Genomic DNA, 18,027 nt, shown 5'->3' on the forward strand with positions numbered 1-18,027 from the left:
CTCTCTCTCTCTCTCTCTCTCTCCTTCTCTCTCTCCTTCTCTCTCTCCTTCTCTCTCTCTCCTCTGCGAATATAAGAAAATACAAAGAGATTTTCCATTGGTCAGTGTTTGTTAATCGACGTTAAGTTATCAGCGCAAAAGAATCAAATCCAATTCTGCGGTTTGAAAAAACAATTTTTTCTTCCACGTAATCTTGAAATTTGCGCGAACGAATCTTGAAAAGCGCATCGATTGGTCTCATTTTCAAATGGACACGAATTCATCGGTTCTTGTTAAGGGGGAGAGAGAGAGAGAGAGAGAGAGAGAGGATGGTAGTAAAACTCGAAAGAGTCTCTTTCAGAAAAAGAAAACTTGAAGCAATTTCTCGATAAGCGTGCCGATGAAATTCCCCTTTTTAAGTAAGTTAGCCAGATCTTTCTTTAACAAGCTGTCAATCGTTCTCTTTACTTGGATACTTTATTACAGCATCTCACGATCGATTGATGCTGTAACAACTTCGATTAAAATTGTTTGTATATTATGTATATTATGTTTATATATTGTATATTATATTGTATATATATATATATATATATTAGCTTTTAATTTTTAATTGAACGAAGAAATCAAGGGAAGTGGGGATACAAGATGATGAAGCACAACGTGCGATTCTTTCAACCGCATCCGCTCCCATCTTTTCGTCCTTTTTCCAATCTTATGCAATGATACGAAAATCGCAAGATTTCGGTGTTGCAAAAAAGTGTAGGCACTCGTTGCTACGACAACTTACGCCTATCGATGAAGTGGAAATTTCCAAAAAAGCCGGTCGCATTAGTGGAAGAAGATCGCTGGGTGTGAAACTCCAAAATAAGCGTGGACCTCGAGCTGTACAGGACCTGGGGGACGTCCCGTAGATCCCCGCAAAGCACTCCCGACCAGGGGGTGTACTCGGACACGCCGCTCCCCTCCAAATGTAGAAACACTTTTAAAAAGTCACCACCCGCGCAGCTGAAACACAAATCGAACGCAGAGTTAGCAATTAGCAGTTTTCTTCCTATCGAAAATCTATCGTGCTTTCTCGCATCAATCGGGGAAAATATTGCCGCATCTTTTTCCATAAGAAACTCTGTGTGTGTGTATGTGTGTGTGTGTGAGTGAGGATGCTAGAAGAGGAAGATGTGTGATTGACGATTGGCCAAGAAACCGATCCAAGAGACAATCCCTCGAGAGAATTCAAATTTGGAGAAGGGGTAGTCTCCAACGAGGGAAAAAGAAATTATCTATAACTTAGATTTATTTATATAATTATATTAATATTTATATTATATTAATATAATATTTATTTATATAATTATATTTATATATTATATATTTTATATAATTATCGTGGATTTTCATCAAGAAGGAACGGAAGGAAACGTTAGAACTTCCATTTGTTTTAACGCAACGATTTAAACTGAGCTCGTTTAAGAAAAATTGTATAACATCGCGTAAAGTCGTCATCCTCGAGAAACAATTCTCCGCCAACCAATTCTCTTGATATTTTCCATCACAACCGTACGCGATGGAAGTTTAAACGGTGGAAAAGATAAGAAAATAAATGGAAATTCGTTGAACTTGAGAAAGAGAGGAATGTAATATAATTTATATTTATTTATTCTTCGAATTCGTGTATTTTCCCCTCTCAGAGATTTGATCGAATCGAATCTCGATAACGGAGATCCATGCTGTTATAAGGTTTGCCTATACTCGCTGGAATGGCTAATTGACTAATTAGTCTCGGCAGTGAAACGGAACAGGTGTTCCCAAGTCTGACTGTACACAGATTACCGCAGTTCACGTGCTCCGAGGAGTGTTTCCGATCCCGTGACTTAAAGCGAATACAATGCCGAAATTAGCACGGATTATAACAGAGCCGAGCGGCTTAGAGAGAGAGAGAGAGAGAGAGAGAGATATTCACAAAAACAATTTGCCGGCTCGTTAGCGGTTGCTAACACGCGAATCCTGTATCACCGTCCATTAGCCACCAATAGGGAGCGAACTTATCCCGTCTACCGAACTTAAATCCCTCTTAAACTTGGCCCGGCGCGAAAAACAGATAGGCAGAGAGTTTATAATTTGGAATCATCGTCGGTCGGTTGGAAATATTATTTGACTTACGGGGAACTAATTACGGGGGTTAGGAGAGAGGGAATCGGTGTCTGGAATTTAGCCGGAGGCTTCGATGATCTTGTTTACTCAACCTATTCATCAATCCGAACGAATTTCTAATTAACTATCACAGGCAGATCTCTCTCGTGATGATATTCCATTTGTTGCAAACGTACGGTGTATCTTGAAAAGAAAAAGAATATTGATTGAGAATTCTTTTTTTTAAATAGTTTCTTTTTGATAGTAAATTTATCGTACGGTAAGTATCGATCGATGGTAAGGAAGGATATTTGAATAATTATCGACCGCTTTCGATCAATTGAATTTCCATTTCTAAATTTTTTATTCGTTTTTAAAAAGTTAAATCTTGTAATAAAGTAGACAGTGAATTATTCGTAGTTCGTTAATAACGAACGATCTATTAACGCAACAATTTATAACAAGCAATTAAAGTAAAAAATTTAGCAGCACCACCCAACCTACCAGCACCATACCTTTCACGCTTTGCTGCACGTGTCCCATCGTACATATTAAAACGCTCTTTAATTTTATTTCAGCCGTGGTATAATAAACTGCTGTTACATGTAATTCATATCGCGTGAGAAATAACATATGCGATTCATGGAGGGATGCGTTCCGTTTCGCAAAATATTTATGTAAATTAATACGTGGCAAGTATGCTTTATCGTTCTTTTTGTATACCCTCGTATAAAGCTTTATATACGTATGCCCGTGACGTTCAGTACCGAAAGTTCGGCTACAGGTGTCAGAAAATTTAAAAGGTCATTCTTCAACCTCGAATGAAACGAAAATTAGAAATCGAAAAAAAAAAAAAAAAGTTCGAAAAAAATGCGCATTCGTTATCCTTCCTGTGTTATTATTACAAAAGAGATTAAAATAAATTTAACTCTCGATATAACACTCTTTGCATCGTGACAATTGCGCAATTTCAATCGTAACAAAGTCGCGAACGAAATATTTCAACTTTGATATAGATCGAAACCCGGTCTTCTCGAAAAGTTGAAAAAGGTGAAAAATCGTACGATTGAAGTACGAAGTATTCGTCACGATATCTCGAACTATTTTCGAGACACAAAGATTCAAAGTTTCCATAGCGCTTAACGGAATTATGAATGGACCGACAATTGACCTACATTTTTCCCCGGTAAGCGCGTACGTTCTTCTAGGAATTTTGTCTCTAGGAAGTTTGTAATAGGTCGGTGCGAGCGAGAGAGTACGATATATAAAAGGGTACGACAAGGACGGAGGTAGTAAAAATCACACTTCTCTTTACTCGACGATATCTCGGCAACCGAAAGTCGTATCGAGATGATCCAAAAAACGTTTCAAAGGGGAAGACTTTGCGCTTCCAACGATCGCTCGCTTCGAAGTTATAACGTTTCAAAGTTCTTTTTTTTTTTTAATTTTAATTTTCAATCGATCGTTTTACTCGGCTCGAGGAATCGGTTGTTAAATTTTCGAACAGTGGTGGCCGAATATATTCCGCGTGTACATATTCTACGTAAAATACGTATGGCACGAACCGATTAGGTCAATTCCACAGAGAATCGCATCATGCGCAATTAGAAGGTATTTCAATATGCAACAGGCTGTCGATCATTTATCGTAATAAATGTCCATTTTGCTTGACAAGAAGGTACGTATTCTTCGTAATTCGCAACCGAGTGTAATTGAGAAAAATGAATTAAACGTTAAAATGTTAATAAAAAAAAAAAAAAAAAGGATAATTATTTATTATTACATCGAAACGTAAAGTATTAAAAAGCATTACCAAGTCGGGTTTTAATCGATAAATTGCGGTTGAAATTCATGGATTACACGTACGATTTAAATCATACGATTTTACGAAAATCTGACAACTATGCGAGTATTAACTTTCGCATTAAAATGTTATTTGAATGTTGTGCGAGTATTATTTGTGTGCATAATTTAATGTTTTCAATCATGAAACGTACGTGATATTATTACACATAGTATTACAAACAAATGAGTTCCAACTTACTTGTTTACCCGTAATAATTCCACTCTGCTTCCGGGAAATGATATTCGGTAAACAAGAATTCGCGACATTATTATAACATTTAAATTTTGTTACTTTATCGTATATAACCGATACACCGTAATTTATATATTAAATCGTAATTAATATTGCAACCACGTATATATATATATATATACATCGTATATAGGGAAAAATCGGAGAATGAGAAATGAATGGAAATGAAAGCAAAAAAAAAAAAAAAAAAAAANAAAAAAAAAGAAAAAAAGCGAAAAATCGAAAAGAACGATTTTGTCATATCCCCGGCGATTTTCGAGTTCGAATTAAATTCTCGAAGAAAACATTCCGCGCTACGCGCGGTGACGTTGTCAAAAGAACGTCCATGTCCGTTCCGTGGAAAGGCAAAAAGGGAGGCTTTCGTCGTCCCCGATTGTCAACCGTTACATCCACTCCGCTGAATTTACACACAAAGCGATTCCAAAGTCGAAAGATGAAAACGCCTCCCTCCCCCGCCCCTTCACTGCCCCTCCACCGAATCCGAACCGCGACACATCGCTTTGTTATAACGTTACACGCGTCGCTACTCCGCTCTCACTTTCTCTGCCCAACTCGAGAGAAGAGAAAGAAGGATTTCCCGTTATAATTTATTATACGCCGGGACACAAAAGGAATTTCTCACCTCCCGTGTCACCAGCCACGAAACGTTTCCACGCCGATAAATTCTCCCTATCCACCAATTATTGATTACTATCGAGAAAAAAATAAAAGTGAAACGTGAAGTTACTTGAAAATTTTTCTCGAAAGAGAAAGAAAAAATGTCAGGAGCGTCAAAGATAATGAGAGGAGAGAATATATATATATATATATATATATCTACCAATTATTGATTATTATCGAAAAAATAAAAGGGAAATGAATCTTGAAAATTTTTCTCGAAAGAGAAAGAAGAGAGTATACATATATATATATCCACGAATTATTGATTACTATCGAAAAAAAAGTAAAAATAAAACGGGAATCTTGAAAATTTTTCTCAAAAGAGAAAGAAGAGAGTATACATATATATATATATATATATCCACCAATTATTGATTGCTATCGAAAAAAAAGTAACGTGAATCTTGAAAATTTTTCTAGAAAGAGAAAGAAAAGATGTCAGGAGCATAAAGATAATGAGAGGAGAATATATATATATATTTATTAATTATTGATTATTATCGAAACAAAAGTAAAAATGAAACGGGAATCTTGAAAATTTTTCTCAAAAAAGAAAGAAGAGAGTATACATATATATATATATATATTCACCAATTATTGATTGTTATCGAAAAAAAAGTAACGTGAATCTTCAAAATTTTTCTCGAAAGAGAAAGAAAAGATAAAGAAGCACAAAAATAATGAGAGGAGAGTATATATATCAATTATTGATTACTATCGAAAAAAAGTAAAAATAAAACGGGAATCTTGAAAATTTTTCTCAAAAGAGAAAGAAGAGAGTATACATATATATATATCCACCAATTATTGATTACTATCGAAAAAAAAGTAACGTGAATTTCGAAAATTTTTTTCAAAAGGAAAAGAAAAGATATTAGAAGCACAAAGATAATGAGAGGAGAATATATATATATCTATTAATTATTGATTACTATCGAAAAAAAGTAAAAGTGAAACGTGAATCTTGGAAAAATTTTTCTCAAAAGAGAAAGAAAAGATATATATATATATACCACCAATTATTGATTACTATCGAAAAAAAAATAAAAGTGAAACGTGAAGTCTTGAAAATTTTTCTCAAAAGAGAAAGAAAAGATATTAGAAGATAATGAGAATGTACATGTATATAATACAGCGTGTAAGTTTGAAGAAAAAGTGGGGGTGATTTCCATCATGTTTCAATTCCATCGATAGCGGATCGTTACGACGAGGCGGCGAGGCATAAATTAAATTTGCCACGATACGGATGGATTTATCCGCCGCTGGATAAGTTAATAACAGCCGATAAGTTCCGCCGGAGTTGAATACAGATTTGTTTGTCGCGCCCCCTTTGTTAGTGGCATCCGCTTTGTTCCCGTTCAAACAGCGGGCAAACAAGAAATCGTTTCGCCTCGACTCGGTACGAGAATCGATAGAAAAATTCAAGCAACCGTCGCGGTTGCTGACGATAATCCGTGTGTGTGTGTGTGTGTGTGTGTGTGTATGTTGGCAAACGTCGTCGTCGAAGGCGTGTGTGAAGAGTGAAGAATATCAGACGATGGAACCGGATGGATGAAAAAGAACTGGATGGATGGATGGATGGAAAACTTTCCTTTCTCCGGACCGCGGTGATGAACGAAGCGATTTTCGAAAACCGTGACCCGATCAGGGAAGAATTTCGTTTCGTTTTCCGATTCCGACCGATTCGGATGACAGCAAAAGTTCTCATCCGGTGACTCGGTTTATTCGACTACTTGCGAAGGATCCTCGTAATAGGTATTTGGAAAGATATTCCATATTCCAGGATGTATAAGTATATATAATAAAATATAATAAATATAATGTAAATAAATAATAAAAAAATAATAAAACTATTGACTAACTATTATTGTTACAAAAGTAATATGATTTGACTCAAAGAAGAACATAATCTGTAAACGCTGGTGCTATTGATATTAATAAGATTAGAATTTCAATTCCTCAAACTCTATTCAATGGTTTATAAATAGAACATAAAAGTATACAATAAAATTAATATGATATTTGAGCTGAAGGAAGAACATATTATAAATAGAATATAAAAGTATACAATGAAATTAATATAATATTTGAGCTGAAGGAAGAACATTCCAATTCCTCAAACTGTATTCAATAGTTTATGTAAATAGAATATAAAAGTATACAATAAAATTAATGTGATATTTGAGCTGAAGGAAGAACATTCCAAGAAGAAGAATTCCAATTCCTCAAACTCTATTCAATGGTTTGTGTAAATAGAATATACAATAAAATTAATGTGATATTTGAGCTGAAGGAAGAACATTTTAAGAAGAAGAATTCCAATTTCTCAAACTCTATTCAATGGTTTGTGTAAATAGAATATAAAAGTATATAATAAAACTAATATGATATTTGAGCTGAAGGAAGAACATTTCAAGAAGAAGAATTCCAATTCCTCAAACTCTATTCAATGGTTTGTGTAAATGGAACATAAAAATATACAAAATATAAAAAATGTAGAACTAATATAATATTTGAGTTGAAGGAAGAATAAAATCTATAAATGCTAATGCTATTGATATTAATAAGATTAGAATTCCAATTCCTCAAACTCTATTCAATGATTTGTATGAATATAAAAGAATATAGAATATAAAAATATACAATGAAATTAATATAATATTTGAACTGAAGGAAGAACATTCAAGGAAGAACATTCCAAGAAGAAGAATTCCAATTCCTCAAACTCTATTCAATGATTTGTATAAATATAAAAGAATATAGAATATAAAAGTATACAATGAAATTAATATAATATTTGAACTGAAGGAAGAACATTCCAATTCCTCAAACTCTATTCAATGATTTGGATAAATATAATATAATATAATGTAATATAATATAAATATGATATATGATTTGTGTAAATATAATATAATGTAATATAATAGAATTCAAAATTTACGAATATTATTATGGAATATTTTATATTTATTCTTTAAGAAGAAGCGTTCGATTTCTCGTTTCTAATTCTTTCTTCCTTCCAACTGTGTCCATTTGCTTCAAGTGAATTTTCCTACGATGCGTAAAGTCCTCGAGTATCTATTCCTCCCCCCCGAATCATCGAAAGATGGGAAAAAAAGGGGAGGCAGAGGCCACATTCTAGATAAGATGTGGCACACGTCGCAGTGCGCAGGAACTGATTAGCGTGGCACAATTCGAAAAAGTTTCCTCCTAAGGGGGTGGATGGGATCGTTGGCACGAGAGAAATCGTAGGCATAGCGCGCAAAACTTCGCGGAAGAATTCTATTCCAATTGGACTTGTGCCAGGATTACGTATCCCTCGAGGATCACAAGGGAGGCGTGAAGAAAAAAAAAAGAGAGATTTTTGAAATACCTACGTTATAATATACATCTCATTAGTCTCGATTTTTGTTCGTGAAAAATACGTTCGCAACTGGATCGTGGATCGAATCTTGTTTCTTTCTGTTGAAGAAAGAAATGTTGGAAATACGATGAAGGAAGCGATATTCGATTTTCAAACGCGTTTACGAATCAACATCGACTTTTTCAATCGAATTTCAGGATTCGAGGATGATTTTTGCTTTAATCCTTTTTACGAATCGATCGACCGTGCCTCTTGTTAATCGAGGACAACGAAATCTAGCATTAATCTAGATTCGAACAGGACGAAATTTTATTTTTCCCCTTTTTATTTTGAGCTTGCACGAAGATTTAATTTTCAGAAAACGATACTGCTTTTGATAAAATAAGAAAAAAAAAAATAACTTGATAAAATAAAATCAATGAGAAATTACAATTTTTTAAAATATCGACGATAATTCGTTATTTGAACCCGAGACTCGCCTCTCGGGCGCGAATGGTTAAAATATCGCTGGTTGCGACAACGTGCAGCTCAACTGTTACTCCTCGTTTCTCCTCCGTTCCCTCGACAACCGATATCCTCTGTGATTTCTGCGCGTTAATCCGTGCAAACAACACGTGTATCTGCCGGCTAAATATCATGATTCAACTTGTAATAGATCTGTCATCAATACCGTTTACGCCTCCACGAACGTGTTCCACGAAATCTTCCTTCGTCCATTAACGTCCCCCGTTTCACGATCATCGAAAAAAAAATCTTTCATCCTTATTCTTCGCAGATATACAATAAACAATACAATTCAATTTGGACTATTGATTATCGATTGAGATCCAATCTCATTTCGTGAACTCGTGAATATAAGGAGAATCTGTCTGGAATCTGAACTGTTCAACTGTCGATCGAGAACGTCTATCGAGATTGAAGATTGAGAATGAATTGAAATCTCCTTGATTGAAATTAGATATATTCGCTGTGAAATGCGAATCGATCGATCGAATGAATCAGATTGAATTAAGGGTCAAGTATTTTCTGTCGTCGTTTCAGTAAAATTAAACAGATGAAACCCGTTTTCGTTTACAATTACTCAACAAAGGAATTCGAAGCTTCGTAATTAATTTTCAAACCGCCATTGTCTCGCGGTTATCTGGAATCGGTTAAAGGTCGTGTAACCCCTTTGGAAGCTACATTCGAATATATATCCCGTCGGCATTATCCAATTATCCAGCTTACAGGCAACTTAGAATTCGATAATTGCATCTGATCAATATTTTAAACCGAACCGTTGTGCCTCCGTGGTCCTTGATTGCTTCGATCCACGTATCCAGTAAGATTTGGGGTTCTCATAATTGCAGCTACGTACATAGAACGAACGTCTAAGAGACATTATCGATTAATCAAAATTATCAGCGTCCAATCTTACCCTCTGACTCCTCGAGGAGGAGTGCGCAATGTTTCCAACAACAATGTTGGCAACAATTTTGATCCTCGATCAAATGATCCTCCAACCGATTCTGAGCCATAATAGTCCTCGGTCAAATCGTTCGAGCCAAGCAATTACTCGATTCTTACTTCGATCAAAGTTTGGCAACAAGGCGTTAGAATTCCTTTGGAATTCTCTAGTAGTAGCTTTCATCTCAATATCTTAATTCTTATGATTTTTCTTAAAAGAATTTCTTAACCTTAACTCTTTCGCTACGAGCGATTTTTCTACGAGCTAAAAAGTGCACAGTACTCGAGAAAGATCGTCAGTGGATCAAGTTTACGCCTCGCTGCAACTTGAGTGCTTTAACGATGTTTATTGGAAAAAAAACTTTTCTTAAAATGGGCTATTTATAACTTTGGAATCAAATAACATTATAGGATATAATAATATGATATAATTACGCGATAATAATAATTGTTAATAACTGGTATCGCATGAGAAACAGTGATAAAAATAAAATATCTATGCAATAACTTCAATACAACTTATGTAGAGCGACTATAGTTATCCATAGTGTATCACTGACATTTTATGTAGAGCAATTATAATCGCCCATATATCAGTGGAATTTTAAATAGAGCGATTATAGTCTCCCATAGTGTATCAGTATTTTATGAGCAGCTATAGTCGCCTATAGTATATCAATGGAATTTTAAGAGCGACTATAGTATATCAGTGACGTTTTATGTAGAATGACTTTAGTCTTTATATTGACTTTAGTCTCCATAAAATATCAATGAAATTTTAAATAGAGCGATTATAGTCTCCTATAGTGTATCAATGTAATTTTAAGAGCGACTATAGTGTATCAGTGACATTTTATGTAGAATGACTTTAATCACCCATATTATATTATAGTAGAATTTTAAGTAGAGCGACTATAGTCGTCCATAGTGTATCACTATTTTACATAGAGCGACTATAGTCGTCCAAAATATATCAACGGAATTTTAAGAGCGACTATAGTATATCAGTGACGTTTTATGTAGAATGACTTTAGTCGCCCATAATATATCAGTGGAATTTTAAGTAGAGCGATTATAGTCTCCCATACTGTATCAGTATTTTATGTAGAGCAGCTATAGTCGCCTATAGTATATCAATGGAATTTTAAGAACGACTATAGTATATCAGTGACGTTTTATGTAGAATGACTTTAGTCGCCCATAATATATTAGTGAAATTTTAAGTAGAGCGACTATAGTGTATCACTATATCAGTCGTCTATAGTGTATCACTATTTTACATAGAGCGACTATAGTCGTCCATAATATATCAGTGGAATTTTAAGAATGACTATAGTATATCAATGACGTTTTATAAAATGACTTTAGTCTTCCATAAAATATCAATGAAATTTTAAGTAGAGCGATTATAGTCCCCCATAGTGTATATGTAATTTTAAGAGCGACTATAGTGTATTAGTGACGTTTTATGTAGAATGACTTTAGTAAATATAAATATACATATCAGTGGAATTTTAAGTAGAGCGACTATAGTATATCAGTGACGTTTTATGTAGAATGATTTTAGTCGCCCATAATATATCAGTGGAATTTTAAGAGACTATAGCATATCAGTGACGTTTTATGTAGAATGATATTAATCGTCCATACTATATTATAGTAGAATTTTAAGTAGAGCGATTATAGTCCCCTATAGTGTATCAGTATTTTATGTAGAGCAACTATAGTCGCCCATAGTATATCAGTGGAATTTTAAGAGCGACTATACTCGTCCATAGTATATCTTATTAGTAGCATTTTATATAAAGCGGTTTAGTTGGTAGTCGTAGTATGTGAGCAACATCTTGTGCAGAGCGACTATAATCATGGTATATCAGTGGAATTGTATGTAGAATGACTTTAGTCGCCCATAACATATCAGTGTTATTTTAAGAGCGATTATAGTATATCAGTGACATTTTATGTAGAATCAATTCAAAAATGGTATTTTATGAAGAGCGACTATAGTATAGTAATAGCATCTTGTGCAGAGCAACTATAATCGGCCGTAGTACGTCAATGACATTTTAAATAGAGCATAATTTCCCATAGTATATCAATGGAATTTTATATAGAACGACTATAATCGCCTGTAGTATGTTAGTGACATTTTACGCAGAGCGACTATAATCGCCTATAGTATATCAGTTTTATGTAGAGTAACTATAGTCGCCCATAGTCAGTGACCTTTTATATAAAGCGATTATAGTCACCCGTACATCAGTGGCATCTTATGCAGAGCAACTATAATTGCCCATATATCAGTATTTTATGTAAAGTGATTATAGTCTCCATAATATGTCAGTAGCGTTTTATATAAAGCGACTATAGTGCATGAATAGAATTTTATATAGAGCGACTATAGTGTATCAATAGCGTTTTATGTAAAGCGACTATATTCGCCCATAGTACATCAGTGATATTTTATTCAAAGCGACTATAGTCGCCCATAGTGTATCAGTGGAATTTTAAGTAGAGCGACTATAGTCCATAATATATCAGTAGCGTTTTATATAGAGCGTCTTTAGTTGGTTTAGTCGTAGTATGGCATTTTGTGCAGAGCGACTATAATAGTGATATATCAATATATAGTGTATCAGTAGCGTTTTATGTAAAGCGACTATATTCGCCCATAGTACATCAGTGATATTTTATTCAGAGCGACTATAGTCGCCCATGATATATCAATGGAATTTTATGTAGAGCGATTATAGTCATCCGTAGTACGTCATTTTATATAGAACGACTACAGTAAATATTATAATAACCGATGAATGGTTATATTTTTCGCGAAAGTATCGTATCTCTCTCTCTCTCTCTCGAAAACGTCAACTTCATTGTCCGAGAGTAATTTCGACGACGTTCCCGCCAGCGCGGGAAGAGGTTGCAAAGAATGGTTGCCGATAACAGGAGGAATCGCACGAAGAGAAATATCAAGAGGGCGTTTCGCGTCGTCTCGAGAAGGAGATAAAAATCGGATGAGAACTCGGTCCAGATATCTATTTCTCTTGACCGTGTCAAGAGAAGAGAAAGCAACTCGCTTTTTATTCCGCGTTAAAGCTCGCTAAATATCGCTCTACCCTGCCTCTTCCCAACTGATAATTCAATTCCAAGAATTCATCCTTAACATCACATATAATAATAATAATAATAATAATAATAAATATCCGAACCAGTTTTCAATCCACCTATCGTTGAAATAATTTCATTTTCATATCGAACATCTCCCCTCTCTTCTACTCTTACTCTATCGAGCATCTCAAGGAACGACCGTCCCTCGGATTCGTTAAAAGCGAATAAAAGTCGACGAAAGATCGGGAGAAAGATTAGCTTTGTTTCGTCTTCCTCCTTCGTGTTTGTTCTCTCTCGAATCGAAGGAAAGTGGTGTGCCGAAAAAAAACTAGCGCGCACCGAAACGGCTCCGCCGCCATAGAAAGAAGCTCGTAAAAAACGTCTAAAGCCAGTGCTACTCTGTGCGACGTAATACGTGTTTTCCATTAAAAAAGGCTTGCATGTGTATACATATATATGTGTATACATATATATATATATATATATATATATGTGTGCACAAGCGTGCGGGACGAGCAAGGTTCGCCCTCTCGATGCAGAGAGTCGAGTTCACGCGCTGCCGCGCCTTTTTAAAAAGCGATCCCGCCGTGTAAAGCGGAATTTAACCTGGTGCCGCAATTATGCCCCGCCCCGAGCCTCGTTTTTTAACTCGATCGCCGGATCCAACTTGCGGAGGATAACTGGAAAGAAATATCGTACATCCCCTCTTACAGAGGATACTTACGGGCACGCAAGTTGGTAAACAAGTTCGAGAGAAGGGAGTGGAGAGAAATTGAGAATTGAGATAGTTGAATCTCGGCCGGTTTTCAAGATATTAATTTCTTTCGATCGAACACGTTTTCCTCCGTTTTCCACCTCTTTTCATCGCCTCCTTTCGCGCGGGGAAAGGAACAGTGAAGCAATAGGGATTATTATTGATTATATATATGAAAGAGGAAAAGTTGAGTGGCGTACTTATTGGACGTCGCTCTTTCTGTAAACATTCCTTTTCTACTTTTTTAATTGCTCGCCTATAAAACGATCTTTCGTGGAGATCTTCTTTTTCGTGGAGATTCGTTTAAAATTCTACGCGATTTAAATTATACTTAAGCGAATCTTCTTCTTCTTCTTCTTCTTCTTTTTCTTCAACTTAATTTTTTTCAAATTTAAAAATTCGACGAAATTTTGTTTCAAGATCAATTTTTTCAATTACTTCTCCCATTATTCTTCCTTCTAATTTATATTCTTGTTATAGAATTTAAAGTTCAAAAGGAACAATGAAGCAATAGGGATTATTATTGATTATATATATATATATATGAAAGAGGAAAAGTTGAAAATCTCTGAAATTTTATTTGTAGTTTTATTATCGAATGTCGCCATCATTATTTCATAGTTGGTACCTATGTTTTCCTTCGATAGACATACTTCAAATGTTTTGTAAACAGATATGCGCAATCACGTATTAAATATATTCATTCAGCTAAACACATTTTTATTTATTTTATTTTATTTTATTTTTATTTTATTTATTTTCACTGCCCAGTCAACAATTTTCTTAATTTTTGCAATTGTTTCTTGTAAAATTGTTTCTTGTAAATCTCTGTCCGAAATTAGTGAAATATTGTACGTCAAATTACGCGTAGGTAATGTTATTAATTACATATATATATATATTATGTTACTAACTATTAACACGATTTGCAACTACGGAATCGCCATTAGTTTCCGCTTGTCGGTATTCCTACAAATTGTACATCGAACTGCGTCATCTTGTTAACCTATTTTACACATTTCCCCGAAAATTGAAACGGTACATCGCCATGATTCGCTCACGTGTTCGAGGAAATTTTAAAATTTAAAAATGAAAAGACCGTACTGGCTTTGCGTCACGTAAAATCATTTCGTTCCATTTTATTACATCCCTAATTCTCGATCGAAATCGAATCATTCGAATTTTCTTTCTTCCCTTCGAACGCTTTGAAGATTGGCGAAGAGTAAGATACGATATTTGTAAACGAACGTATCGCGTTGCATCACGTTCTTCGTTACGTTTCTAATTGAAAATCTTGATCCAGTAAAGAAATCAAATTATTCGAGTTTCATCTTGCTTTCAATTACTTTGAAGATTGGCGATGAATAAGGGTAAGAGATTTGTAAACGAATGCATCAAGTCGCGTTCTTTGTTACATTTCTAATTGAAAATCTCGATCGAGATCGAATCGTTCGAGCCTCTTTCTTCCCTTCGATCGCTTTGAAGATTGGCGAAGAGTAAGATACGATATTTCTAAACGAATCACGTTGCATCACGCTCTTCGTCACGTTTCTAATTGAAAATCTCGAACCAGTAAAGAAATCGAATTATTCCAGTTTCGTCTTCCTTTCACCTTCCAAGATTGCCGAAAAGAAACAACGAATTCCTTGAAAATTGAAAATTCTCGATCGAATCATTCATCTTCATTTTCCTTTCCAAATCACTTCGAAGAGCAAGAGACGATACATATTTGTTAAATAGAAACTTAAAAACAGTGGCAGTAGAAACGAAGGCCTACGCCAATTGTATCCACCACGCGATAATGGAAAAAAATAAAAAATGAAAATTCTCGATCGAATCATTCATCTTCGTTTTTCTTTTCAAATGACTTCGAAGAGGGGACGATACATATTTGTTAAATAGAAATGTAAAAAGGATGGCAGTAGAAATGAAGGCCTACGCCAATTGTATCCATTACGCGACAATGGAGATTTAGGAATGCGAAGAAAGCAATGGAATGCAAAGGAATTCCTTGAAAATTCTCGATCGAATCATTCATTTTCGTTTTTCTTTCCAAATCACTTCGAAGAGGGGACGATACATATTTGTTAAATAGAAACTTAAAAACGGTGCCAGTAGAAACGAAAGCCTACGCCAATTGTATCCACCACGCGACAATGGAGATTTAGGAATGCGAAGGAAGCAATGAATTCCTTGAAAAATAAAAATTTTCGATCGAATTATTCATCTTCGTTTTCCTTTCCAAATCATTTCGAAGCAAACGCACGAAGAGTAACAATACATTTGTTAAATGGAAACGTAAAAACGGTGGCAGTCAAAACGAAGGCCTACGCCAATTGTATCCACCACGCGACAATGGAAAAAAATAAAAAATGAAAATTCTCGATCGAATCATTCATTTTCGTTTTCCTTTCCAAATGACTTCGAAAAGCAAGGGACGATACATATTTGTTAAATGGAAACTTAAAAATGGTGACAGTAGAAACGAAAGCCTACGCCAATTGTATCCATTACGCGATAATGGAGATCTAGGAATGCGAGGTCAGCTAAACAATGGAGCTTTATGAGAACCCGAACCACAACAATGGACGCCACGATGGCTCTCGCGGCGTGCGTGACGATCGATATTTTAAGGCGGAGTGGTCCCGACCTTGCGCCGCTAAACGTCTTTCGATTTCACACAAGCCAAAAAATTTCTGCTCGACCATCCAAACGAATCGATTCAGATTCGCACACTTTTCGCAATTTTTGCAATAATAACATCGAACATCTCTCCCGCTCTTACTTTTCGCCAATCTTCAAAGGAAAGGATGATTGAAAGGAAGACGAATAATTTGATTTCTTTACTCAACTGGCTTTCAAGATTTTCAGAAATGTAACGAACAACGTGATACATTCATTTGCACGTTTTTATCGATTCTAATTCCGTGTTATCTTTATCTTCCAACGAGTATTATTCGAACGAGGCAAAATGCTTCGTTTCGCACCTGTTACGCTTCCCTCGAAAAATTTTCCTTTCCCTTCTCTCGAAAAGCGGAAAAGTATTTCGACGCAGTGGTCGATGTACTGTACGAAGTAAAGTTTTTGAGTCGAGAAGAGGTTTTAGAAAAAATTATTCGAATAATTCTCGTGATAATTCGTAAACGATTCTCGGGACGTGTAGTCGATCCTTGGCAAGTTTTCCTTGTCGGTTCGTCGACACGTTAAACGCTTGAGAAGTAATCAAAACTTGGGCGTTGTTGATTCGAGGACGCTGATCTTTGAAGCTCTCCACGCGGTATATCGACACTGCGAGCAGTTTAATTCCTTTCTTTTCAATATGTCCAAAGCGTTATTCGTTAATTAATATCTTTTCTTTTCTTTTTTTTTTCTCTTAAAATTTGCACACACGAAAGTTTGAAAAGACGAAGATCGATTTTATCGAGATTAATTACTCGGTACGCGAATATAGGGAGGAGGGAGGGTTGGAGAACCGATTAAAAACTCAACATATACGTAATAGAACACTTGGCAAACACTTTGTGAGCAAAAGGACACGGGAAAGCTTTTAAGAAATCGGAAAAATTAGATGCAGCAAAAAGATCGTGATAAAAAAAGGGGGGGGGAGGAGATGGAAATATTCCTCGTTGAATTTAAGATAAGGAAACACGAATTTTGTATAAATACGTGTTTATGTGCAAACATAAATATTTTCTTTGCTCGTGAAACACACGTTTTTTTTTTCTCGCAATTCGAAATTGGCTATAAAGTCGATCTATCTTTATCCACGCATACGAGGATTAAAATAGAATCGTGATATCATAACGAACAAACTAATTAACTTTTAATTAACACCGATAGCCTTAAATAGCGTTACACCGGGATGATCAATTTTAAATCGTAACGTCAAAATTAAACGGTAAATATTTAAATGGTTAAACGGTTGATAATCAACGCTCAGAAGGAATAACAAATTAAATCGATAAAATAAACCTAATTATCAAAAGTGATTCGTCGTATCACTTATATTTGCGCAAATATCCATTTGTATTATTATCGCTTATCGAATTAATTCGTTGAACAATAGAGCATTCAATTGGCCGAGAAAAATGAATATCGATCGAATTTATCTTCTTTGTGCGACGTAAATAAATAGCAGATATTATTTTTTATCGAATTTGTATATGTGAAAAAAAAAATAAAAATAAAAAAAAAAAAGTAAATATTTCTCGTCGTTATGATATTTGTATACGATATAACACAAAAATTAAACGTATCCACGGTCTAAATAATCTCGTCGTGATCCTGAATTCAAGCAGTCCATTCTCCCCTCCTCCTATCTCTCCCCTGTCCTGTTTGCCGAATACGTAGACGGAGGGAAAATTAAAAATGAAAAAATATTCCGAGCGACACAATGGATATACAGTTTTTCATCGACAACTATAAATTGAAAAATTCGAAAAACCTGACAGATTTGTTGGGATTTCGTCTCTACGTATATAA

General features: G+C 35.0%; 1 protein-coding gene across 1 annotated transcript in view; it reads right to left on the reverse strand.

The window, feature by feature from the left end:
- LOC122712893 (suppressor of lurcher protein 1) overlaps positions 1–892 on the reverse strand; it is a 253,862-nt gene extending 252,970 nt beyond the window's left edge. Inside the window, exon 1 of the mRNA XM_043932894.1 lies at positions 770–892. The gene's annotated coding sequence lies outside the window, so the exon portion shown is untranslated. The remainder of the gene's footprint in view (positions 1–769) is intronic.
- Positions 893–18,027: the final 17,135 nt, after the last annotated feature.

This window comes from Apis laboriosa, unplaced genomic scaffold (assembly GCF_014066325.1).
Source record: "Apis laboriosa isolate Shangri-la unplaced genomic scaffold, ASM1406632v1 scaffold21_cov150, whole genome shotgun sequence".
NCBI lineage: Eukaryota > Metazoa > Arthropoda > Insecta > Hymenoptera > Apidae > Apis > Apis laboriosa.